The sequence below is a fragment of the Pteronotus mesoamericanus genome, unplaced genomic scaffold (genome assembly GCF_021234165.1).
Source record: "Pteronotus mesoamericanus isolate MK-2021 breed Mesoamerican mustached bat unplaced genomic scaffold, CSHL_Meso_final contig_116, whole genome shotgun sequence".
Taxonomy (NCBI): Eukaryota; Metazoa; Chordata; class Mammalia; order Chiroptera; family Mormoopidae; genus Pteronotus; species Pteronotus mesoamericanus.
In genome coordinates this window covers 34,194,088-34,221,709 of record NW_026555027.1, presented here as the reverse complement: position 1 = coordinate 34,221,709, position 27,622 = coordinate 34,194,088, and the positions used below count along the sequence as shown (strand labels likewise).

The 27,622-nt window shown below is 40.0% G+C and overlaps 1 protein-coding gene and 1 non-coding gene across 4 annotated transcripts in view; both read right to left on the bottom strand.

The window, feature by feature from the left end:
• Nucleotides 1-14,798, bottom strand: part of FNDC3B (fibronectin type III domain containing 3B) — a 311,713-nt gene extending 296,915 nt beyond the window's left edge. For 2 of the 3 annotated variants that reach the window (XM_054580576.1, XM_054580593.1), the window contains exon 1: nt 13,756-13,871. The gene's annotated coding sequence lies outside the window, so the exon portion shown is untranslated. Of the gene's footprint in view, nt 1-13,755; nt 13,872-14,660 lie in introns of those variants that run through there. The other variant, XM_054580585.1, reaches the window with a different exon arrangement.
• A 12,241-nt stretch (nt 14,799-27,039) lies between these two features.
• LOC129077298 (U6 spliceosomal RNA) lies at nt 27,040-27,146 on the bottom strand. The gene has a single exon (XR_008529808.1). It is a non-coding gene; the product is annotated as a U6 spliceosomal RNA (small nuclear RNA).
• Nucleotides 27,147-27,622: the final 476 nt, after the last annotated feature.

The following is a 27,622-nucleotide window of genomic DNA, read 5'->3' as shown; positions in this document are numbered from 1 at the left end:
TTGGCCCACTAATGTCAAGGCCTGATCTCTCTTAAAAAGTTAGAACAACATCCACAAAAAAGGGGAGGGGAGGAGGAATGGGAGGGAGTGACTCTCCTTTATTACAACTTTCCTTTGATCCTAGACTTCGGAGAGGAAGCAGAGTTGTCATATATCTACTTAAAAAGGGACGTCCTCTCTTTGAGGGGGCAGGGAAGAAGAAAAAGACTGGTAGAAGAAGCACGTATAACTAAGGACTGCCTGGCACTCAGGCATGCTTTTTGTTTCCCCAAAATGCTCCCTACACATATTCTTTCATTTTATGCCCACACTACCTTGCCTTACTAAGGTAAACAGCTCAGTCGAGACTTGAGCAAGGAACTGCAAAGCTGTCACTGAACCAAGGACACTCTGGGAGTCAGTGGCAAGGCCAAGACAAAACTGACAGCTAGTATTCCTATACACTTTTAAAGTAACTGGGGACTAGTTTAAAGTAACTATGATCCCATTAAGAAGAATGTCCAACAAGTAAGTCTGTCTGTAGTCAGTGAATAAAATAAGATAGTAGCTTGTTCAAAGAATTTGCTGAGCCAAATGTTCCTAACAACAATTCCTTTCAACAGACAAAGCCACTGAGATTGACTTAACCAAAGTCAGAGTTAGAAATTGGTCCAGTGGGGTCTCAAATTCAGGCCTTGGTTTCCAGAGCCCATGGACTTAATCATCCATTATAAATGTTGATTAAGGATTTACCTTCTTGCCAAAAATATTAATTCCAAGTTAAGTGAGTAGTTTCCCATGCCCTCCAATAATAAAACCACATGTGATAAGCTACAATTATATATAGACAAGAGGTAAAGAAGTTTCTCTAAAAAGATGTTTCCTTTTAATCTAACATACCTTGCAATTAAACTTTCTAAAAAATCATTCTATGCTTTTTCAGGAAAATGTTATGAAAATTATTTCTTGGCTAAAATTGAAACTTACTGAAGATATACAAATACAGCAATCTATATTTAAAGTGATTTTTGGACACTTAAATAAAAAAAAAGTTGGTTCTTCATTAATCTGCCAAGCAGAACATCTGACAGCAGAATACAATTGTCCCTCTGCTGAAATCACCGATGACTCAGTGGAAACTAGAATTGGGAAGACTTATCCCATGAGCAACAAATAGGAACGAACTCACTCACCCTCACTGGTGCTACATCCTTCCCCAGCCCTGACCCAGTCTCCACTCACTCCTACAATCCCTGCCGTCACAAAAGCAAGGGAGGAAAACTTGCAAAACTCGAAAGTTAATGGCAAACACCTGAGGCCTAAAATTACTCCAAATGAATCCAAGTTAAGGTAATTTGGCAGAGAATTTTATTTGAATCCTCGATTCTTTCTTTTTAGCCAGCTGCTACAGGCTCTGATAGGTTTAAACAAACTCCTGAGAACACTGAAATAACTTAAGAGCATGGGAAAGTGAAACATAAATAGGAAGTAACATTGTTTCCATATTTAAATTTACTGTAACCAGCAAAAGGCAAAAATGTAAAAAGCTATGTTTTAAAAGTATTCAGATTGTCAAGAGGTATTAAGATCCAGTTAAAGCTACAGCACAGTATTTGCATAGCAGGATTAAAATATGATAAAATCAAATACACCTCGGAAAAAATATGTTTCATCATCAATAAAGAAATTTGAAGGTAAATGATCTGATACTAATTAAAGCCTGAAATAAAATGTAAGCCTTAAAAAGTGTTACCCATTCCTTTCCCCTCCTCCTGTAAACTTTTTAAAAAATTTTAAAAAGAGATCATTTTTAAAATTGAACTTCCTTCCTAAGAGGCTCAAGGCTACTGATTGTATAATTTCCTGGAACATAAGTGTACACACACAGGGGCAAGTTTTAGTGTCTCTTACCCAAAATTATAAGGAAATCTCCATTTTTAGGCAATAGTGGTAAAAGTGCATGAAGGGCTACAATAGAAGATGCCCCCAGCACTTTTAAATGAATATAAGCAAATAGAGTGTTCAAATCCTAAAATTAAAACATACCCCTTTGTTTACAGATGCTTAAAACTTCTCTTTACATCTTAGGGTATAAAATAGATTTAAAAAATTAAGTACCCTTGAAAGTCAGCTCCATCCTATGGTAGGTAATCCGCACCTGATGATCACCGCCAGGAATCTCAGGGAGGGTGATAAGGCAAAGGTCAGACAAGCTTGGGGAGCACTTTCCTAGGGTGCCGCCCTCGGGGAGTTTTAGCATTTAGAGCATCCCTCCTGAGCAGAGGTTTGGAGAAATAAGAGAAGGTGCTTCTAACAGTCCTCACCATTCCTTGGAAACACAATCCCCAGAGAAGCACACAGCTCCTCCTGGGCATAAGAAATATTTCTGAAGCAGCAAGAAACAGTGTTTAGGTAATACGGCCTCGGGGGCTGTATCTTCATTAGTCTCTTAGCACACAACACCCCACACAAACACAAGTAAAGCAAGTAAGCAAGTCAGGTCCCACTTCAGAGCCTTGTCCTTAACTCACCTTCAGTGAACTCACTTTCTAAAGATGGAGTAGAGAGCTACATGATTTCTAACAAAGGAAGCATTTAGGGTTGCCAGCTCCCCAGGTTTAGCCTGGGCCATCTGGGAAAGCACAGGGCTCCTCTGAATCCTGAGGTCACCTTTTATTAACCACACGAGCTGCTCTTTGAGCTCACAGAGATGAGGCAGTTCTTGTCAGTTCTCTGCTGTCTCATCCCCGGGGCTGCCTTTGGTGCAAACCAAAAGCCACAAGCTATTAACCTTAAAAGAAGAGAAAGTGTTAGTATTAGCAATAGGAGGACTTGCTTTTCCAGGTGCAAATTATAATACAGGATCTCTATATAAATTAATTTAAGTGAAAGGCACCACGGAGAGGGATGCAAGATGGACAAAACCAGATTGCCACTAAATGAAAAGGACTCTTTCACAGAGGTTTTCAAACGTCTGAGAAAAGTACAAACACTACCAGTTCTTAACCAGCTGCCCCAGATTTTTCCCACTCCCTTCATTGTGTTTCTTATATATTACTTTCTATGAAGAATACTTTTATTCTCTGGTCTCTCTCATTTCAAGGTTAAGTTGCTATTACAGAAAACAATCTAGAAAAACCTTCCTCCTGGGAGATATCCAGATTATTATTACTGTTTCAAAGATAACGTTTAGGTTTCTGGACATCAGACAGGTTACACACATGGAAGGCACTCAACTGATACTTAGCATTCAGCTACCTAGGAACACAAACAGACACTGTTCCAAGTCTGGAGATACAAGTAAGATTTTTAATGTGAACTACTGAGCAGCAGTGTGATACAGCTGAAGAAAAGTTCTGCAATCAGTTTAGGAAATCTTAACCTTTTTGAGCTTTCTGAGCACATCTTCTAATCTTAGTTCACTCAACAAACATTTCTGGGGCGTCTGATATGTACCAGCTTCTGCTGCAAAAACTGGAAACACACATGGAAAAAGAAATAATATCTATCTTCTAGAGCTAGTTTAATGAATATGGTGTGCAGGAGTGTATGAAAGTGCCTGGCCCGTGGTAGGCACTCGACAATTGCTGGTCACTACTACATTTTACATCTGACTTGTGGTCAGAGCATTTGGAAGTTTAGTGCTCAAATGACAAGTGTCTACATTTCTATATAAAACTGTCAAGATATGGTTATCATTTTACCCCAAAGGAGATGATGATAAATCCTTCTGAGAACCCTTCAATTCTGCTTTCATTCCTAACCGGAGTCCTCCGGTTTCCTAAGCACTCCTCCACCTCAATTCCTTCCAGTCAAAGGAGTTCCAAAGGACAGATTACCCAAAGGTCCAATTTCCCAAGACTGTGTTTCCCAAACTTGTCCGATCATCTCATTCACCTGAAACACTGGATAAACATTTCCAGATTCCCTCCAGACATAAAGAATAAGAGTTCTCTGTACCCTCCACCTCACATACATACCCCTATAACGCTGAGAGATTCTTCTCTTCTCGGGCATGCTTTAACTCCACCTCAACTAGCTGAGGCCATTCTCCTCAGGTTTCCACAGCACGCTCTTTGACCCTCCTCCAAGGCTTAGTTTAGCACTAAAGACTCTGGCCACCAGTCTAACAGAATCAGCCCTCTCAGCCAGGCCTCCAACATCTCAGCAAGGCACATTGTTTGTTTTTATTCCTGTCCCTTAATGTCTCCCTTCTAGAATTTCCCTACAAAAGGATCATTTTAAATTACCACAAGTCTCTGAAAAGTCACCTTTTTCAAAAAATAATTTTCTTAATTTATAATTCCCAGCTGACTCCAATAGACAAGGAAAATATACAAAAGCAAGGGCCACATTCTTACAGAACAGAACTAAAAGCTATTTGTTCAAATTTTCAAAATCAATTAGCAATACGATAGAGACATGAAAAAAGCCCATGTATTCTCTGCAGAACTTTCTTTCAAAGAGCAATAAATGAAAGACTAGGTTTGCGCTGAAGGTGACTCATGCCTGTGTTTTAATTTGTTTAATATTAGAACCCTACCATGAGGGAGAAAAAAAAATTGAAAAACTATGGAAACACAAAAAGGTCTACATGGCCTATGCTTCAAAGAGATCAATTTCTGTACAAGTGCCTGAGGAGAGTTACTAAGTTTAAATAACTTATTCAACCCAGGAGTTCATCCATCCATCCATCCATTCATTCATCCACCGAATGAACATGTACTATGCATTCACCATGAAAGATCCTACATTAAATCAGTAATCATCCCTACACTAAAGTAAGGGTGACAAGGAGACAATCAGTCAACACTGAAAAGGACAAGTGTTCTAAAAAACTATAAAGTGCTAAAAGAACTTAAAAAGATAAATTACCTAAAATGATGGTTCTAAAACATAATGCAAAATATAATGTGACACTCTTCTTTTGAGTAGGCCAAAAATCAATGAAGATGCTCTGTCAGCATGTTTTACTTCTTGCTCTGTCTACTAGATACAGAAACCATGCCTCAGTCATGGTACCAGGTGCTCAAAGCCCACATGTGGTTAGTGGCTTTCATGTTGAGACTCTTAAGCCCAACATGGGATCTTGTGATATAAGTTGCTAATGATCCCACCTCTAGAGTAACTAATAGATCACAAAAATGGTCCACTGTGATATGAAAGCCATTTACATATATGGCAAAGAAAATCTACCTAGGTAGAGAGCAAAGCATGCATACATACATACTAGCATCATACCCTTGCAACTTCATCCTCTTTTTCCAGGAATTCAGGAAGTAATAAGCCATTATAAATGGCAAATACTGTCTAGTACTCGGTATATAATTTTTCCTATAAATGGTTATTTGTGTATACACTAAAATCGGTCCATTTGAATTTTTCTCTATTTTCAATATTCCTAACATGAACTTTGCAACTGTTATGCCTTATAATCCAATCACTTAAGTCTGCCCCCCCTTCACAAGTGATCTACCCAAACTTAACATCAGTATCTCTGAACCAAAAAAAGAAAACCTCAGAAAGCAGTAACATCTATGAAATTATTAGATGCTAGAGACAAGTTCAGGTGAATACAACAGAATACCACATGTTTTCTTTCACTCGATCCCCTTCCAATTCGTTTTAGTTTAAGGGAGGAGAATGTTAACACCTAAGGCATTTCCGGTAAGTACCAGCTGAGATGACTTAGGCTATTTCTCTGAGTGGAAATCAAAGTTTTTCGTAACATACTTAAAATGACAAAATTGAATGTTTAAAGGTTAGAAAATATAACAGGTCTAATTGTACACCCTATCCCTGATTTTTAAATAACTCAGTGAAATTTAGAATAGATTATCGTTATCTGCATGTGTCTACATGATCTGTGGATAAAACTTCTAGGCTCATCTAAATATTAAAATATCTTTTTTTTCCCTCCAGAGAACTATTTCTTTTAGTCTCCTCTAAAATTCAAATCAGTTAATACATACGGAAAGTCTGATCTCCAAAAATGGCCATTAGGAAATCTCCCTTTACACTTCAATAGGAGAAGGAGGGGGTTTAAAAAAAAAAAAAAAAAAAGTTATATACACACTGGTATGGAGAAGACCAACGGGGAGAAAACAGATCATAGAGAATAAGTCTTTTCAATATTTTTTCATTTTTTTTGTTGTGAAATATATATAACAAAACATTTACCATTTTAACCATTTTTATTTTTTCAAAATTATTTACTATTTTAGACAGACAGGGAAGAGAGGAGAAACATCTGGGGACCTGGCCCACCAGCCAGGCTCAAGCCCTGACTGGGAATTGAACCAGTGACCTTTCAGTTTGCAGGCCAGCGCTCAATGCACTGAGCCACACCAGCCAGGGCTATTTTAACTGTTTTTAACTGTGCAATTTAGCAGCAGTAAGTCATTCACAATGTTGTATATCTATCCCCATTATTCATTTCCAGAACTTTTTCATCATGCCACAGAGAAACTCAGCCCATTAAACTGTAATTCCTACTCCGCTTACCTTTGGAAATCTCTATTCCACGTTCTGTCCCTATGAACTTACCTATTCTAGATACCTCATATAAGTGGGAACATTACAATATATCCTTTGGTATCATTTCACGTAGTATTTTCAAGGTTCATTCACATTGTGGCATGTGTCAACATTTTCTTCCTTTTTATAGTTGAATCATATCCCATTGTATGTGTATACCATATTTTGTTTATCCATTCATCTGTGAATGGACACTTGGGTTGTTTCCACCTCTTGGATATTCTAATGCTGCTGCTGTAAACACTGGTGTACAAGTATGTAAGTCCCTGCTTTGTTATTTTGGGTATATACCTACAAATGGAATGGCTAGGTGATTCTGTGTTTAACTTTTTGAGGAACAGCTAAACTGTTTCCATAGCAGCTGTACCTTTTTACATTCCCACCAGCGACACAGTAGGGTTCCAATTCAATATACTTTTAAGTATTTTCTGATTCATTAATTTGGAATGTTTATCTCCATTACTGTAAGTCAGTTATTTTTCCTAAGAAAAACCACAATAGAAAAATAAGAAACAGCAATACCTAAAGACTTACTGTATCTTTTACTCTTAAACAACATAAACAATAGAAGATATAGAACATGTTGAAAGTACTTTAAAATATAAAAGAGAGCATAATATCCTAAAAATATATTAAGTATCTTATACATACAATTTGTACCATAACTGGTCAATCTAACGCCTAAAATGTCTAGATGGAAATATCCTGAGGTATTTTTAAAGAAATGTACCCTTCTGTCAATTCACAGGGTGTACCTGGAACTAACACACCCAGGAAGGTCTTCCTTTAGTAAAAGTGGAGGAGGAGACTGTGCAATGAGCTTATTCACAGGACTTTCCACAACTTTGCCCAAACCAGGAGACAGGAGAGAGATAGGCAGCTAAAAGGAATAACGATGTTCTTAAATCTTTAACACCTGCTCTCACCAATCTGCCATCAAGTGCTTACAGGTGACAAAAGAAATTAACAAATTATAAAAAAAGAAAAAGAAAGGAAAAAAAAGTCAAAACTTCCAAAACAATCCATAGGCGTAGATGAGGTCTATTGGTGGGGATGGGGTGAGACAGAGAAGGTAGATATTTCCTTGCTGTGGCGGTTTATTTTGCATACAAAAATAAAGAACTAACTTTTGCTGGTAAACTGTTCTAGTTCATGCGATAATATTGAGTAGATGAACACTTATTTCATGGCGGTCCAATGACTTCCATGGGCCCTTCATCTCTACAGAGACAAGCAGTAGAACCAGCTTCAACCCATACTGCAGTTTTACATTGCTTTTAAGTTAATTCATTTTTCTAAGGTGCTTAAAAGTGGTTTGTTCTCCTAATTAGGTAAATATCCTCCCTTATGATCTATTTAAACTTCTGTTACAGTAAAACCTTTTCATACAGAATAGGAAGTCAAACTTTATGCTAGACTTGCCAGGATAATTACAAATTCCTAATTAGTTACATCCAGAACAATGGAGTTATGTTTAATAGAGACCCCTCTTTCACCAGCTGCAGAGAGTCTGAGTCCCTTTAGAATAAATTAAATCATGTTATTTCCTGGGATTTTAAAATCTTCAATTATTTCTCAAGCATACTGCAGTCGTTCATGTATAAAGACAATTTTCTAAAAGTCACTTCAACAGGGAGCTTTTTATAATTTTATAACACTAACTAAAAGTTAGTATTATATCAACTTCGCTTAGGTTTTTCTGATTGGCTGCCTTTACAAGAATCTTTATCCCCCAGAGTCAAAACGGGAATGTTCTTCCTTACAACGGGAAGAACCCCTAAAATCTAAAAAAAAAAAAAATGTAGTTTCTAACAAAGCCTGTAGATGCTTCAATTTTAACATTTCTCAAATTTCAAAGAAAGGAGCAGAAATTAAAATTGCCACTATCCTGCCTTAGGAGTTGGTGCTAGACAGTTCTCTACACAACATTCCAAAAATATGAGCAAAGTACCCCTTCTGTAAGTAAACAAAAATGTCCTGCATTTGCCAAAAAAGAAAAAGTCAGAACAGAGTAGAATATTCCATTAACAACGAACCTAGTCTAAAACTCAGTAAATGCCCTCTGAGTCAATAAACAAGTGAATGAAGTAAAATTACGCTTTAAACTTTGAATATAATCATTTAATACAGGGGTCATTTTAAACACTGATACTTGCTAGAATCTATAATGCTAACTTTGGCTCAACACCATCTCACTAAAATCTTCTCCCTCCAGTTATTTAAAAACTAAGAAGCAGTTATAATATTATAGAAACATAACATATTAGGAGCCAATGCCTGAACTAACAGTAAGTACTGCCAAGGGCATCCCTCACCTAAGAGTATGGAAATTACAATCCCAGAGTTACAGAATGATAGACTTACATCTCTCACCTAGGGACCAAAAAAAAAAAAAAAAAAAGACTCAAGGATTGGTCCCATTTTATATTCAAATTGAGAAACATCTCCACCTGCAACAGCTAATCACAATCCAACCTGATCTATACCTGGTGGTTTAAAAACTTCCCAACCCCTTGTCCCCACCCCCACCCCACATACCTCTGGTCACCAAAGGCTGATCCTGAACACTAAACCTGCACCATAAACAGTCCCTCTGGATAAACTTACAACTAGGGACTGACCTCTCATTGGCTGTACCTTGCAAGAGCTCAAGTACCAACCATCAAGTCACCCTCACCACGTAAGCCTGTTTGCCTTCTAAAGAAGTCTGTCTCTGTCTAGTGACAATGATTTAAGCATTCTCTGCCTCTTTAAAATACATAATGCCATACTGTATAGTTTAAGGCAATATTCACATATATATGCTTATGAATATTTTCCTATATTCAAAGGCATTCAGAATATAAACTAAAAAGTAAATCTTCTCCTCAACCACATAAGTACACTCCCAGCAGCTGTAAGGATGAGAATTAAGGTTTACTTGAAAATGCCTTACCACAAAATTTCTGATTCAATGGAATAACCTCATTAATGTGAAGAAAGGCAACTGTAATTTCTAAAGTGGAAACAGGTAGGTTGCAAAGATTCCCTACACTGAAAAGGATTCTTTTACCCATTTCCAGCTAGACTTATTGAAAGCTCAAATGATAGGCTAAGATAATATACAAGGACTAAAGCCTATGCTGCTATCCTTCAATACTGGCATTTCCTCTAAGACACTATACTTTTCCTCCTTAACCTCAAAAAAATGTCCCTGAGTCAAGCAGACTGTCCTGTTCCACTTCAGCAATGCTAGCTAGCTACAGGCCACATCTAAGGAAAAAATTCCCAAAACTGTGAAGCTAGGACAATTTATGTATGGTACAACTTCTGAGACATCACAAATCAACTATTCCATCAGGAGTGGGGAGAAAATGAAACACAGCAATCTAAAACTTGAAACTTTATTAACTCATCACAGAGAAAAAAATAAATGATCTTTCAAACTGTCCAAACACACACTGTAGGTTTCTGAAAACACAAAGTAATACTGGGAATAGCTCAGTCTTAAATGGTAGAATATAATGAATTATGGAGTCTGTATAAGAATGTAAGAAACACTTTTCAATACAGACTCATTAATCCCTTGTGACAACCACTTGAAAAAAGTGTATGCAAGATGCTTTCTCCTTAAATTAAAATGAGGAAACCCAGACTAAGAGTAGTTCAAAAGTTTATCAAGGACAGACAGCTAAAAAGTAACAACTCTGACAGACTAGACAGTCTAATTTCCAATAGATGCTCAGATGTGACCCTCACCAGGGGTATAAGATTCCTAATCACTGCCCATCATTTCAACATCTTTAAGATTTACTCTCTCTCATTTGTATTAAACACCTTAATGTTTTACAAATGGAACTATACATCATAAGCTAAATCATGTTTCCTATATTTCTCACACACAAGAATACTATAATCCTATTTATAGCATGGTTCTCTCATCCTTGTTCCTCGAAAATAACTATGCTCCCTATGATCAGCAATGGGTAAGAACAGGCTGTTTCAGCTCTCTGAACAATCTCATTGACAGATGCCTCCCTTACCTATAGTTGAATTTATCAATTTCAATGAGCTGGAGGCCACACAATTCACATAACACTAAAATACAGAATATCTGGGGCTGATTTACTAGTGTAGGTCCTCAGGATCATAAGCTCTAGGGTCAGACTTATGAATTGCAATTATCCCTGGGCAGGCAATACAATAGCTGTGGAAATTACAGCAAATTCAGAAATATTTATACTGAGGTACAGCAGATTCTGATATATTTATACTGAACCTGGAAATTACCTCTTTAAAAATCCTAATAAAAAAAGATTAATCACTTGTCTTTTCCTGATAAATGAATGCTCACTTTAGCAGTGTTTGGAATTTTCACTGTTTCTCACAAAATTAGAGAGTTGTTGAAATTCCTTTTACCAATGAATTCTAAAATGCAATAGATTTAAATTAAATCCTCTAATCAGAAAACTATTTGACCATTTGCCACCAAAAGAATGTTTATTGCTGTTTTAATCTTAAGCATGTTCTTCTCAATTCATACATGAATCTAGTGTTTTATATTTGAATTTTACTCCTTGGTAGTAATGACTTTAATCTTTCATATTAATTGTGCAGCTACATAAGGAAAACTGAATGATGGCTTGGCTATATTATTTACCATCAGGCATTCATGGTATCATTTGAGAAGAATCGTTCAATGAACAAGTAACCATAGGCATTAGGGGGGTCATTTTTTCCAAATCCCCACTAGTGATTTTTCATATTGCCTGCTATTTACACTCCTTTATTACACTAAAATAACCAATAAGCTAACTGCCTTTTCCACAATTACTATAAATTATTTCAACCAAAGGAGAAAATGTCATATGAAGTTTTTGTCCATCGGTTTTTACTATGACATGCAATCATTAAAAAAAAAAAATGCCTATTTGACTCATTCAAAGTGTGAAAGCAAAATTGAGCTATAGGTAATTCAGCATTAAAAATTCATTTAAGAGCTGAATCTAAGCATCTTCTGGTGGGGGGAGGGCGGGGGGGAGAGGGGTGTGCGGTTTTACTGAACCAGATCTAAAAAGCAATACCAGCCAGTTAAACCATGGATAGATTTGGGAGAGTCAAGACGCTCTATGGTACAATCTCTAATATGGTAACCACTAACCCCAAGTAGCAGATTAAAATAATCAAAAGTAAATAATTTAAAATGCAGTTCCTTAGTCCCCACTAGCCACATTTCAAACCCACAACAGCTTCATGTGCCTGGTGGCTGCCATACTGGGCAGCACAGATATAGAACCATTTCCATCAAAGAAGAAAACTCTATTACGCAAGTTACTTAATTTCTATGAACCTCAATGCCCTTGCCTGTAAAATGTCCATAACATCGCCTAAATTGAAAGACTGTTATTAGAATTTTAATAACATTTAAAGCACAACACACAGTGCTCATTACACATTAGATATCCAAGAAAGAGTAGCTGTTATTAAAATCCTATATTGGATTTTAATCCACGACAGTAACGCTGAACAAGTAGTTTCCCCTCCCTAGGCCTCACTTTCCTAAAACTGAAAACTTTGGGAGAATTCTCCTGGTTAACTTCTAAGGATACTATCAAATTCCACCACGTTAAATGAAGTGTTAAGCAAAAGGGGCACAAACTCCTACTGAGTAAACTACTACCTATGTTCCTAGAGCTTCCTAACTGATCCCAAGCCATTCTTCCCGAAACCCCAGAAGACTGGCTCTGCAATATAGCCATGGTCTGATGTGTGCTATTTATAAAGTCTGTCTTAAAAGGTTACCGGAATATCTTTCTGAAATTGTATATACTGTAATTAGAAGTTGCAACCCCCTATTCCGTGATGATATCTTGCAGTTTTAACATCTCTTTTAAATAAACACTATCCTTACAGATGAATTCTTTTCTTTTAGGAGCATTTAAACCAAAACACTTTCAAAGCACATGCAAGTTTTTAGTATAATTTTTAATGACTTTTTCTTAACCAGCTATGCCTCATTGAGAGTCAGCTTGTGGGTGACCCTCCAGTGTCTAAACAAAGTGAGAACTGTAAAAGCCTCTTGGGAGAAGTCCCCTTGCAGGGACAGACACATGCCCAAAGTTTTTACCCTCACTAACAGCTGCTCCCAGGGAGCCAGGAAATTCACTGAACTCTGGATCCACAGAGCTGGCTTCCAAAGAGGGGGAACCCAGGGCCCCCACACAAGGCACAAAACTAGGGTCAAGGCTGCTATCAGCTGAGGACCTCTCCCCCACTCCTCCGTGTTGACCAGACCCCCAGGATCACAGCTTTAACTTAAGAATGGAAGAGGAGCTCAGGCAGCAGAAATCAGAACGAAGCGGTATATTTTTGCCCAAGGCCTGAAGCCTCAAAAATAAGTGTTATTCCAGAGCAGATTCCTTTTCTTCCGGGTCTGTCTGCTCTCTCTGACTCTTTGCCCATAACCACTGTGCCTCCCCTTTCCCAATGCCCCACCTCTCTCCATACTTTAAAAAAAAAAAAAATGTGGCTTTTTCCCCCTCTCCCTTTGCTTTCCCGAGCAGGGCCTGGAAACTGGAGGAAATTCAAATAAAATTAACTGCACATTAAAAATTAAACAGACAAGCAATCAGGGGGTGCCTACCCAAAAGAAGACGGCACCCGTTCCAAAAAAAAAAAAAAAAAGATTAAGTAAGCCTGGGTGGAAGAAGGGGAGGAAGACTAGAAACCAACAAGGATGGAGAGATAAACGTGTGGATTTAGGGCCCCGGCGTCGGCCCACCCTGGCCAAATTCCAAATTGCGTTTCACGAAAATGCTGGGCTGAAAAGAAAAAGTTGTAACTTTTAAGGAAGTCCGCAAATGGCACTGTCTTGGATAAAATGCCATTGCTTCTCTTCATCAGGGATGGCAGGGTAGTAGGAGTTGAGACTCGAAAAGCTCCAACTCCAACCGCGCACTCCTGGAAGCCTCCCCGCCAAAGGGGCCGGGGGGCGCCCCTGCCCCCGCCTCCCGGGACTCTTGGGCCCGGGTGCTCGGGCTCCCACGGGGCGCCGGGACCTGACCTTTGGAAAAGTTCGCGGACACAGCCCAAGGCCCCAATTTCCGCCCCCCCAGTGACAGGCCCTTCACACGCCGGCCGGCCCCCGCCCCGCCGCGGGCACCAGACGGTCCACGCGGCCCCTCCCGGCCGCCTCTGGGATCGGATTCCTCCCGCCCGCCCCACCCCCGGCCGGGGCGCCCCTCGGGGTGACCGACTGACCGGAGCTACGCTGGCCCACACGCCGGGTCGCCCGCTGCTTCCCGCCGCGCCCCGCTCCCCCGCCCGAGCTTCCAGCCGCCTGGCTCGCTGAGTCCCGCCGCGGCCGCCGGTTACCGCCCCCAGCCCGGGGGGAGCCCGGGGGGCAGGACAGGAGGGAGGACGTGGCGCGCCCGGAGGTGGCCAGCGGCGAGGCGGGGAGTGTCCCGGAGAGGCCCGGCCGGGGGCGGGGGCCGGCGCGGTGTCGGGACCCTCCCCGCTAGCATCCGCGGGTCCCAGGTCCCGGCCCGCCCCCGCCCGGCGCGGAGAGGCGGGCCCCAACTTTCAGCCTAGTTCGCACGCCCGGCCTCCCGCTTCCACCATATGGAAATCTACAGCCTCAGAAAGTGACACGTCGAAGATTCCTCGGCCTCTCCACCCGCCCTCCCCCTCCCGGGCCGCGTTCCTGCCGCGGAGATTCCGGGAGGGGGAGCAGATTCCTAGGACAAAATCTGCTGGGAAGGTTGGGGAGGGAGCGGGTTGGGGGGGGAGGGAGAGACCGGGAGCCATTGCCCAGATTTTTTTTTTTTTTTTTCATCAAGAAGAATCTACCCGTTCCTTTCCCTCCTCCAAGCCCTGGCAAGCTGAGGCGACGGGACGGGTACCGGAGCCCAGCCAGACGCGGCCCCAAATCGGAGGCCGACCCTCTCCCGGGCCCCATATTCCCGGGGTACCCAGGCGAGCGCGGGGCGCCCCTGCACTGTGGCGCCAAGTTTTCCCCGGGAAGCGCGGCCCGCCCGGAGCGCTCCGGGACAAGAATGCACTTTGGCGGACTCGGCGTCCGGCCGGGGCTTTCCAGCGCGCCGGCACCCGGCGACCGAAGCCCGGAGTCCGGGTCCCCTCCAGTCTCCCGCTTCTGCACGCCTTACCTTCCCTAGGGCTGAAAAGCGGGGCTCCGGGCGCGCCACACACCGGGTCGCCACGCCTTCCCAGCCGGCAACCCAGAGGATCCCTGCCGTCCGCTTCGCAGCTCCCGCCGCCGCCGCCGCCGCCGCCGCTATCCTCCTCCTCCGCCGCCGCCGCCGCCTCCGCCTCCTCCTCCTCCTCCGGCCGCCGCCGCTGCTCAAATAACTACCAGGAGGGTTTGATGGGGGATTCCGCCATGTCAATGATGTCGGGACCACATGGGGATTTGGGACCCGCCCACAACCGTAAACAGCCGAGTATAACCGCAGCTACAATCGCACAGCCTCTGGAGCTGCGGGAGCTTCCTTTATCCCCCCTAGGCCTGCCTCACTGTCCAAAAGCTTATTTGGGTTCGGCCAGACTAAAGACGTCTGAGCCTTAGAAGTAGCAACTCCTAAATGGCGAAGGCTGCAAGTTCTGCAAAGGATCGCCGAACTGATAAACGCAGTGTTTGCTGAGGATTAATCAGAGCTAAGACTCTATGAAATTTCTTTATTTACATATATATTAACTTTTTTTTAATCCTCCACAACAATCTTGTGAGCTATTTTGTCACGCCTCTATTTCCCACAGCATTTTGTTCACAGGCTAACCTAGCGTAAACATTTTATTGTATCAAAGTTAAAATGTCCATTTCCCCTTTTCAGTAACCAACGTGCGCTCACAAGGACAGAGACTATGCTTTACTCTATCTGTATTTCTGTGTCTGTCAAACAGCATAATGCATAGGTCACAGTAGGACTCATTAGAAAAGTATTGAGTTTATATTACTTAAATCAAATGAAATGTATCCTATTTTACAATCTCAAAATGTTAACCGACTGCATCCCATTCCACCCCTCAAATTTTCTTCCTTCTCAGGTATTCTGAATAATTACATTCAGCTTCGACTACTAGGCTACAAAGCAGTATTCAGTAGTGACCAGAGGCAATGCATTAACTTTCATTGACCTAAAAAATAATAACAGCCATTTATCATAGAGAATTATTATACATAGAACTATTTTAAAACCCAAGGAACATAAAAAAATATTGAGAAATAGTTCCTTTCCTTGTGGAATTTGCAGTTCCTTTTTTGGAGTTGTGAGGCATACTGGTGAATCCAGGTAAATGATGTTCTCTCTCCTAAATGGCTTCTTTTCCCAAATGTACCCAAAGGGGCTCTTGAAGCCATCTTTCTAAAACATGGTTCCAATTTTATGTCATAGTCTTGTGTGGGAAAAAAGAAAAACCAGTGGTTCCCCAATTCCTGAGCCATGTCCCCCAGCTGAACTGGCATAACTGCTAAGCACATCTCTGTTGCTTTGTACATGGTTTCACTTTGTCAGGAGCGTATTTCTTCCTCTACCCTATTTTTAAGATCATTTACCCACCTTTGAGTTTCAGTTAAAATCATTCCCTTCCTCACTCCAGTCTCATAACTTTCCTGACAACCTCGTAATTCTTCTTAGTTCTTCTCACATGTTCTGAAGTTATTGTTTATGTCTTCAATTTGGCTGGATCTTATCCACTTTTGTAACTCTAGCATCAGTCTAGCATTGTGCTTTGAATTTAGTACCCCAATACGAACATTTATTGAGTAAATTAATTGTAAAGTATGTGGAAGTATCTGAATGACACGTTAAAATAGGCAAACTTCAAAGAGTCAAAGGTTAAATTCAAGTGTTGAATGACAGGCTCAGCAAAGGAGGTAAAAGTAGGTAGGAAAAATTCAGAAGACAAAATGTCTGCCTGTTTCTTCTCCTAGACTGAATTTGTTCTAGTTAAGAAGAATCAATGTATATAAAATGCCTTAAAGTTTAAAAATTTAAGTGTTCGTATACAGGATCTCAGTGTTTCATTTGTCGTATCCTAACACCTAACCGCAGCTTACAGAATAGAGACCCAATATAGATGTTTGCAGAATGAAAAGAAGTATGGTACGAGAGAAAGGGCATGGAAATTATAATTAGACAAAAGCCAGTGATGTTGGGCAAGTATTTGAGTTTTCTGAGCCTCCGTGTTCTTATTTATTAAATACCAAAATTGTCTTCTACTAAGGTTGATGTGAAGATTAAAAACCTCCTGCACCTGATTCTCAATAAATGAACATTGGTTCCTTCTTGAGCGAGTGAGTGAGTGGATGAATGAATGAATGAATGACCAAATGAAGCTGTTTTTCCTAGAGTTTTTCCTAGAGAATAATAGATAACACAATGAGAAAATACGTTTGGGGTAGGGGTGGTGTAGGTGCTACCCAGGCATCAGGTGGTTATTGAAAAATGTTTCAAGGTTGATTATTCTAGTAGCCAGATGTAGAATAAGGTTTGTGTGAGAGAGTCATGCTCTCTGAACCTCTTTGGGAAACGGCGAAGACTTAGACCAGAGTGATGGTTCTGGAAATGGGAAGAGGGAGCTCAACCCAAGGCAGTAAGCGTTACTATCCAGTGTTGACACTCCAAGTCATCTGCCACCATTGGTCCCAAATTATGGAACAATAGTCATAACCGTATACTTTGCTCCAAAAGCAAATAAGGATTTACTCAAATATAAAAATTAACATCCGAATGAAGATGTCTGAAAGTTAAGGCCTATAACATCGCGTACAGACATGTAAACCCTTTCATCGCCCATGCAATGTAGGCTGAGTCATACAAGAAAGATTTGAAGTCATACTTCTGGATCTCAAATCACTTGCATTACAACAATAAGAAAAATGCAACCTTAACACACTGGAAAATATGAGTTTTGAAACTACCATTGAAAGGGTCTCAAACCATGAAACCCCTGAATATTTCTATAAGTCTAAAAAATTTTTTAACTTAAACCTCTTTGTCAAAGGTCACTGTGGCCAATAATACGTAACACATAGTAGACCCAGCTAGGTTCTCAGTCTTAGTATGCTTCCTCTGACTATAGCTGAAGTTATTGGATTCTCACAGGCAGGCTCAGTCTTGCCTCTAATCTTGAAACCCAATCTTGACCTTAGATAGAGGGCATTAACTCTTTGCATTTACTTTTTGTTCCAAAGTCCTGAGCCAGATCTGATACAGCCTTCAAAATGAACAGTGACAAAAAAATCCAATTAATCCTGTTTTGAAGAGTGTTCAGAATTTACTGGAGTTCTGACTAGAGTAAAGGACAGCCACCTAAGTCAATATGCAATCTAAGAGTAACACTGCAACTTCAGTTAAACACATTTCTCCAGAACAATTTAACCAGTCAAAGCTGTGTTTCACCTTCTTTTCTATTGTTCAAAACAAGACAAGGGCAAATCGCAACTCAATATGGATATTTTTAAGTCATTTTAAACGAGAATACCTGTCCCACAGTTATCATAATTATTCAGGAAGAAGGTGAATGACTGCCAGGACTCACAAAATCACAGGTTTGATAGGGAACTAAAGGTTTTCAACCTGCTCTCCCTTTCAAAGGAAAAATCTGTGCTCCCGTGTCCGTGACACCTAAGCACCCAGCCCCAGCTTGAACTCCAGCAGGAAAAGGCAAAAATGCTTCTTGCCTAGACAACCTATTGTCAACAACTCTAAATCTAAACCAAGTCTTCTGAAGTCCGCCTCCTTGCACCTTACCCCCACTGGTCCTGTTTCTGCCCTCTAGAGGCAAACAAAATAACAACAATCATTTTCCACATGGCTCCCCGTCCAATTAATTGACCAGACCTGTCTGATGCTCCCTAAAGATTCTCTTTCCCTGGAAAAAGTCTAACACATTGAACTCTACATCTGCTCACACGGCTTCCAGATCTCTCTCCATCCTTTCCTTTCACCACCTTTAGGTGCCTACTTGCTCAACAATATTTCAGGCATGGTCAGAACACAACCACAGAGCAGTACCTTTCCTGCTTCGATTTGGACATGAGGCTTGTGTCATTACAGTTTAATATTGAACTAATTTTTTAGCAGTCTTCTCATCCTGTTAACTCATGCTTATTCCATGAAAAGTTGTTATGCAGGGCATTCTTTAAGAATGCACTTGATTTCATCTTAACTGACTTTAATGTTAACTGGTTAATATTTAATTTTATTAAATTTTATTTGTAAATTTCAACTCCCATTTCAGCCTACCTGGAACTTTCCAGACATTGAGTCTGTCGTCAAACAACCCTTCCCAGCTTTGTGACATTGATAATATGACAAGTATGCTTTCCATATTGCCATCCCAGTCACTGATAAAAACATGAAACAAGACAAGGTCAAGGACTGCCACTAGTAGCTTTTCTTCATTTGGAGGCAAATTTAAGATAAAGTTATTTAAAAAGTTATAAATCTGTCCATCACACTGACTTGCCCTGAACCACACAACCATAAGGGAGCAAGTTGGGTCTGACTTTCTAGATAGTCATTGTTACCACTCTTGCCAACTTGCATACCTGATATGGACATTTTTTCTTCCTATGAGATCAAGACCACTGTATTATGCCTGAGTCTCTTCACAACATGTGTGCTAAATATTGTCTTCCTAAAACAATATTGAAAACTTAAAATTTTCCATGTGTGTGTATGTGTGGTCCTCACAAAGAAATAAAGGAAAGAAATGTCTTTAGCTCCAGCTACATCCTTCAGATACAAACGATTTTAGTCAAGAAAAGATTTTGAGATTTGACCAGAAAACAATGAATTGAAAACAGAGTAAACTTACTACAGACGCAACTGGGTCTATTCTGTTTGTGTAAAGTCAGGTATTACACTTGAAATGGTTTCTTATCTTTTGTGTAGCTACCACAATATTTCTTTTAGTTCCTGAAAGCATACTCTTTGGTACTTCACATGTAGTCTGTGTGTCTCACTAGCCAGGAGATTCAATTCTCATCACATTAACATTAATAAACACCTTTTCTCTGACTCTGGCAGCCACCTCTATTGTAGGACTTCTCATCCTCATGGTATTCTTCCCAGTTCTTTCTACAGTTTATGAGCAAGTTTTTACAGCTTGCTTCAGTAGCTTGCTAATTCAGGCAGAGTTGCTGCTATGGCATCTCCATTTGGGCTGAGCCTCCTGCTATTGGAGGAACCATAGAGAGCACACCTGGGCCACCTCATAAGGCCAGCACCACCCTCACACAGACTTACTTCCCCTTTCTCTGAACAAACTCTGTTATATAACTCAAGTAGAGGGTCCTTGGCTCCCAGTTTCTCATGGTCTTTAAATCATATGTTCTAGTTCCATGAGTTTTGCTTTTTTAGTTTCCATATAGAAGTGACATCACACAGTATGTGTCTTTATCTGCCATATTTCACTTAAGATCCATACACATTGTCAAAAATAGCAGAATTTCCTTCTTTTCCATGGCTGAATAATATTCCATTGTATGTGTGTGTGTGACACATTTCTTTGTCCATTCATCTGTAGACAGCCACTTAGATTTTTTCCATGTCTTGACTTCTATGAATAATGCTGCAATGAACGTGGGAGCACAGATATCTCTTCAAGAACCTGATTTTCTTCCCTTTGGATATATACCCAAAAGTGGGATTGCTGGGTCATAGGTAATTCTGTTTTTTATTTTTTAGGAACCTCAGTACTGTTTTCCATTGTGGCTATACCAATTTACATTCCCACTTAGTGTTCTCTTTTCTCCATATCCTTGGCAATGCTCACCTCTTATTTTGTTGTTGTTGTTGTTTGTTTTGACAATAGCCATTCTAACAGAGGTTAGATGATACTTTATTATGGTTTTGATTTGTATTTCCCTGGTGATTAGTGATGTTGAGCACCTATTCGTGTACCTGTTGCTTATCTGTATCCATATGTATTTTTAGAAAAATATCTATTCAGTTCTTCTGCTCATTTTTAAAATCAGATTGATTGGGAGGGTTTTATTGCTATTGAGTTGTATGCGTCCCTTATATTTTTTGAATGATGTACACAAGCAACTTCACTGGCTCTTATTAGCTTGTATGTCAATCATCCAACCAATTGTGGTGACCTGGGCAAGGGGGAACCAATCTGGGCCCACCTCTGGAGCTCAGAGTGAAGTCAACCCCACCAAAACCAGGGGCAAACAGTAGGGGAGGAAGCTGCTCCCAAGAAATTTGGGGAAATGCTGCCAGAAAGCAGGGGAATAGGTGTTTGGTATCAACAGACATTAGGTAAGCAAAGAGGATGGGGACATCATTCCAGTAATAGATAAACAAAGGGAAAGCATGAAGTGCGCCTGACAGAAGGTTTAAAAAAAAAAAAAAAAGCATGCAATAAATCTTTTATTGTTATAATACAGGCAAATTTTCCATGTAGAAAGCCAAGTTAATTTTTTTCTGATTGTTTTTTCTCTTTCTAAAGAGAACATATTTTGCTCTTACACCAAAGAATGTGCTTCAGAGCCACAGTTTCTCGGATCGCAATCATTCCTCATCCTCAATTTACTGCAATCAGACTCTCCTCTCAGCGCTCCACGGAAATAAATGGTTTCTGACTCCCAATCAAGGCTTCCCAGAGGTCAAGAGAGGTTCAAGCACAACAGCTTTAGCCAAGGGGGAGTAGGAGCAGCAGGTCACTCCCTAAAAACCTTCCCCCCAAGTGGCGCCCTTCGATGAAAGTTCTCAGTAGAAGCAGTGTGAAAGGAAAGCCAGTGTGTTCATTATTTTTACAGCAGTGCTCAGATCATGAGCCAAATGGTGAAAAGGGAGTTGGGCTGGGGACCTTTTAATTCAGTGATTTCCCCACCCACTAATGAATGGTGCGGCTCCAGGCCGTTAGCTCAGCCTTGTCTTCGGACTTGTTACCAGCCTTCCTAACTGTGGGAGCGTTTTCATCTTCCGGAGGTCTGGGCATACTGAAAAATAAAGGGATAGCAAAGCAGGTTACATAAATTGTGGGATATGTTTATATTTACACTTAACAAATTAATGCTTTTCATACTCACCAGCATGCCTGTATTACGGGATACGAAACCCTGCCTTTGCTGTGCCCATCCACAGCCTGCTTCTCAAAGCTCTCCTGCTTTGACCTCTGTATCTAATGTTACATGTTCTTCTACTTTTTTGCCCTTCATGAACAAACAGAGTAATGCCTTTTTTTTAATCACCTTGGTTTAAAGTCATTAAATAAACAGAAATGAGTTGAATATGTATGCCATTCTAAAGACTTAGCATTTATCCATTTGATATTGTGTATATTTTACTCTATTTAAAGATAAAATTTAAATTAAGTGTATATAACTAAGGGAAATGCTATTCATAATTATTAAGTATAATTGTTTAATCCTTACCAAAGGAATGTTTACTGATTTTAGAGAGAGAGGAAGGGAGAGAGAGCGTGTGAAACACTGATGTGAGAAACATTTGTTAGTTGCCTCCCATATGCACCCTGACACGGACTCAAACAGGCAACCTAGGTATGTGCCCTGACAGGAATCGAACCTGCAACATTTTGGTAAACAGGACAATGTTCCAACAAACCAAGCCACCCAACCAGGGCTCACAAATATTTTACCAAGTACATCCCTCTAAGCTAGGTCATTGGTTCGCCATATCTGGGCTTATAAGTCATTTTCATTTTGTAATTGTTTTTTAATTTTTCTTCAGTTTTTCTTACATCTACTTAAAAAATATTTTGGCAAATCTATACTAATGGGCTTATTTTACCCAGAGTAAACAGATACTTACTTTGAACAGTGAGACTTCTCCCATCATCCACATACCATACTGCCTAAATTTTACCAGTAAAGACTCACTGCTTCAGGCTAAGTATTGCTCTCTTTTTGCTGTTTTCTCTTAAAATGTAAATAACCTGTAGAAGTGTAGCACATTGAGGAACAAAAATGTACCTAGAACATTTGTGTGACTTCAGGTAAATAAATGAAGAGTTACATCAGAAAAATTCTGAATGGAATAAAAGATACAGAATTGGAGTTTTGCCTGGTAAAGAAGAGACATAAGAAAAGGGAACGTGAAGAACAAGTATTACTAAATTCCTGGTTTTGCCTAAGGTCTACCTTGTTTTCAACTTGTTAAGATTTTTTTCAGGGAAGTTAGTTGTGTCTACTTGCTATAGGAAACATAAGGTACTCCAGTAGCCATACATCTAGGGAACAGGAGACTTGTGCCATGTGTTCTCTCTCTCTCTCTCTCTCCCCCCCGCCTCCGCCTCTCCCCCCTTTTTCTTCTCCTTTTTTTCTTGCAATAAATATTTATTGAATGCTTATTTTGTACCAGGCAGTATCCTAGACACTGGGGGTACAATGATAAAACAGACAAGATCTTTGTCCTTGTGGAGCTTACATTATAATAAGGAGGAGACAGACTACAAATGATAAACATAATGAATAAGTAAATGATATACCATATTAGCAGGCAATTCATTCCAAAAGGAAAAGAAAAAGGAAACAGGGTAAAAAACATCAGGTATTACTGGGTTATAAAAGGACAGTTTGCAATTTTCCACAAGGTTGATATAGACTCATTGAGAAGAATTCTTTTTTATTAGTGTTAATTTTTGAGAGAGAGAGAAACATTGATTTGTTGTTCCACTTATTATGCATTCATTGATTACTTCTTACATGTGCCCTGATGGGAGATCTAACCCACACACTTGGCATATTGGGTCAATGTTCTAACTAACTGAGCTACCCAGCCAGGGCCGAGATTTCTTTATGAGCAAAGGAGATAAATAAAGTTAATCATGAGAATATCAAGAGAAAGAGCATTGCAGGCAGAGGAGAGAGATAGTGAAAGACCATACTCGGGGGACATGCCTGACTTGTTCAAAGAACGGCAAGGAGATCACTATATTTAGAGTGCAGCAAACAAGGTTAGAGAAGTAGAAAATAAGGTTGGGGAAAATGGGAACAAATGGTGGAGGGTTCTGTGAACACTACCTGAGTGAAATGGGAAGCTATTATAGAGTTTGGAACAGAGCACAAAAATAAAATGAACTGACTTAGGTTTAAAGGGGTCACTCTGGCTACTGCTTGAGAACAGACAGTTGGGGGCAAGAGCAGAAACAAGGAAGGCATTCAGAGGCGACTGCAGGAACCTAGGAGTGAGATGATGGCAGCTTGGACAGTGGTAGATGTAGAGGTGGTGGAAAGCATTAGGATTTTGTATCAATGTTAAAGGCAGAGCAAACAGGAGTTGTTGACAGATTAGATATGGAGGCATAAAAGAAAGGAAGATATAACAATAATTCCAAGGTTTTTGACCTGAGAAACTGGAAGAACGATGTTGTCATCCATCAGGTCAGGGGTGGCCATGGGAGAAGCAAGATTCAGGGAACAGCAGGGGTTTGGGGTGTGATGAGTGTGAAACGTCTATCAGTTACAGCTACATCGGAATTCAACTGGTTGTATGAGCTGAGGAAAGCCATCTACCCTCTCTCCAGGCTTCATCTGTGAAACGCAAAATTAGGACTAGAAGAACTTCAAGGTGCCTCTAACATTTTCTTTTTTTAATTTTACTTGGCTAACTTGCTTGTGTGCTAATTTTCACAATTACTTGTGTGTGTTTTCACAAACTAAGTTACATTTTTTAAATTTTAAACAGAGTGGTCAGGGTAGACCCCATTGAAAGGGTGACTTTTCGATAACGGAAACAAAGTTAACCGTGAAGCTATCTAAGAAGGAACGTTCCAGGCAGAGAAAAGAATTAGTACAAGGACCCTGAGGTAAGAGTGGGCTTGTTTATGAGATTGCTCAGTTTAATAAATAAGGGTTAAGGATAAGGCAAGTTAATTGATAAAACCTACAAAAAGAGCAACAAGTCTTGAGTGAAGGGAAAAGGGGACATTTAGAAGATTTAAAGTATTCAAGTGCTAGTGGAACATCAAATGGCTTTTAGAAAAATAACAATTTGATGATTCAAGCATAAGTGAATCAAAACCATAAGAAATACCTTTTCCCTTAAATTATTAGGTAAAAAAATTCACACATAAAATTCTTGACAAATTTGCTTTAGATAGGTTTTTTTAATCTTTTTTCTCTTCTTCAAAAAAGCCTAAGTTTTAAAAATTTAAAGTGTTGTTTTTATAAACAGTCTCAAATTTAGCAATAATGAAATAATTTGGTTTGAAAGAAATAATGCCAATCAAATCAATGAATGGAAAACTACTAGAAAAATAATTCAAATCACAAAATAGCAAACTTTCTAATTGTCTGAGATCCTTTTTGATGTAGGTAGGAGTTTAAAAATTAAATGAAAGCCAGGAGATTTCCCCATGAAACAGGCAAAATCTTTTCTGATTTTGATATTTTCCAGATTCTTACATTTTCTTACGTTTTGAGTAGGACAAATGTATTATTTTTTTCTGCTCTCCCAATAGAAACCTGTGGTTATCTAACACAGACCTGGCAAAATGGGAGAGATACTCCATTAATTTAGATGGAATGTGAGACCCTTCCTGGCTTCCTGGGGCTGGAATAATTGAAATGTAAGTGGGTAAGAACAAAGAGAAGAATGTGCTAGGAGAAGGAGTGTGTAAATGGCGTGTGTGGAATGCAAGTAGAAGACAGTCACAATCCAGGATGGTAGATAGAAGTCTCAGAACCTGTCCCTATGACATAATAAGAACAGAAAATCCTTACAGAGTGCTTACAATGTTCCAGGGAGTGTCCTTTACATATATGTAATAATATCTTTTATTCTGACAAGTGAAATATATAGCAACTGGCCACAGAATTTTAAATTTGAAAATGCATTCCACTGCTTTCTACCTTCTAATGTTGCAGAGTGGAATTTCACTGCCAGCCTCTTTCTTTACCCCCATCTCCCCTTTACAAATAACTTACTCATTCTTTCTGGAAGCTTGTAAGATGTTTCCCTTTATCCTTGGGTAAATAACAGAAAATGCTTAAAGAGTGCCTACTACATGCCAGAAAATATTCAAAGCATTTCACATATATTAATATATTTAATCCTCCCAGCAATACTGTGAAACTATTAAAATTGCTATACTCATTTTACAGGTGAAAAAACAGAGAAGATACATAAGGCGTTCAAATTAAATAACATCCAGGACAGCTGGGGAAGAGAGGAGAGCAGAGGAAATAAAGCCACTGTGCTTCCCAGAGCGCAGGAAATTTGAAAACAGAAATTGTGTCATGGATGATGGGGCTGCTGAGACAGTGGAAGCCTGACGTGTGCCACAGAGCCAACCAACGGAAAGAAATGTTCCGAGCCCGGTGCAGGGCGAGTGCCCTGGGGCAGATCATATCTTTCCCCTACGAAAAACAGACCCAGGAACCAACAAAATCTAGAACTGTGGCTTACGTGGCCTTCCATGATTTGGGCCCCTGTACACCTCTCCACTGTAAACACTTCCTTTTTTTTTTTTTTTTTTTTTTTTTTTGTTTGCTTTGTTTTGGTTGCACAGCCCTTTGAATACCCTCCCTATGTTTGAGGAATTCACGACCTTCCAGATATTGCCTCCCTGCGCAAGCCACACAGTTTTTCCAGCCCCAGTTTTATCAAGGGTGGAAACTACATCAAATGTGAATGGCTGAAGAACTGGCAATGTTTAACCCGGAGGAGAAGAAACTTCGGTGGGGTTGGGTGGGTGAAGGAAACCATTGATGAAGACCTCTCCAAATATTTGAAGAGCCGGCAAATGAAAGAAGGCTGTGGCTTAAGAGCAGAACCTGGGATGTGGGGGAGGCAAAATCCAGGGAGAAAGAGAGAGCCAAGCGGTTGAGGATGTAGAGGTGGGGATGCGGGGCCGGGGGCCGGGGGCGGGGGCCAGAGGGGTAGTGGGAGGGGGGGAGGGGGGAACAACTCCAAACACATTCTCCAAAATGATTGCCTTCTATACAGTTTTTTAAAAAATCAACTTTCTTAAGGTATAGTTTACATACAATAAAAAGCATCCAGTTTAAATGTACATGTTCATGAATTTTGACAAATGAGAATGCACATGTAACGAATCAAGATACAGCACCTTTCTATCACCCCACAAAGTTTCCTTTTCTCCATCCAGTCACCATTCCCACCCCCAGTCCTAGGCAACCACTGATCTGATTTGCGTTACTAAATCTAGGTTACTCTTGCCTTTTCTAGAATTTCATATAAACATAATATTACATTTATGTCTGGCTTCTTTGCTCAGAATGATGTTTTTGAGATTCATCGCTGTAATAGCACACTTCAACTGTTCACTTCTGTTTACCGCTTAGTAGTAGTCTATTGAATAGATATACTATTTTTGTTTATTCATTCATTTGTGACGAACATTTGAACTTTTCCCCCCAATTTTTATTAAAAATTAAATGGCGTGTGTGGAATGCAATGCTTAAGCTACGATTACCATTTACCTACAAATGTTGGGAACATCTGTTTTCATTCCTCTTGGACAAAGACTTAGGAATGAAATTGCTAGGTTAAATGATCAGGGCATATTCAACCTTACTTAAAAAAATAAAAAACAGAATGCTTCACTAATTGAATGTCATCTTTGTGCAGGGGCCATGCTAATCTTTGTATCGTTCCAATTTTAGTCTTCGTATGTGCTGTCAAAGTGAGCACCATATTCACCCTTTTAAGAAATTGCCAAGGTCTTTGACAAGGGTGTGTTATCTTATTTTTTTTAGTTTAAAAAACATATTTTATTTATTTATTTTTAGAGAGAGGGAAAGGGAGGGAAAAAGAGACGGAGAGAAACATTAACATTTGAGAGAAACCTCAATCAGTTGCTGACTGGGGACCTGGCCCAGGATCCAGGCATGTGTCCTGACTGGGAATTAATTGAACCAGTCACCTTTTGCTCTGAGGGATGACACTCAACCAACTGAGCCGCACCGGTAAGGGTGAGTGAGCTATCTTATATTTCTTCCAGTAATCTGTGAGATTTCCAGTTGTGCCACACCTTTGCCAACTTTAACCATTGTAAGTCTTTGAGTTGGAGCTCTTCTCATAGGTATATAGTAGTATATTATATCATCATGGTTTTAACTTGCATTTCCTCAATGACTAATGATTTTGGCTGTTGAGCATTTTTTCAT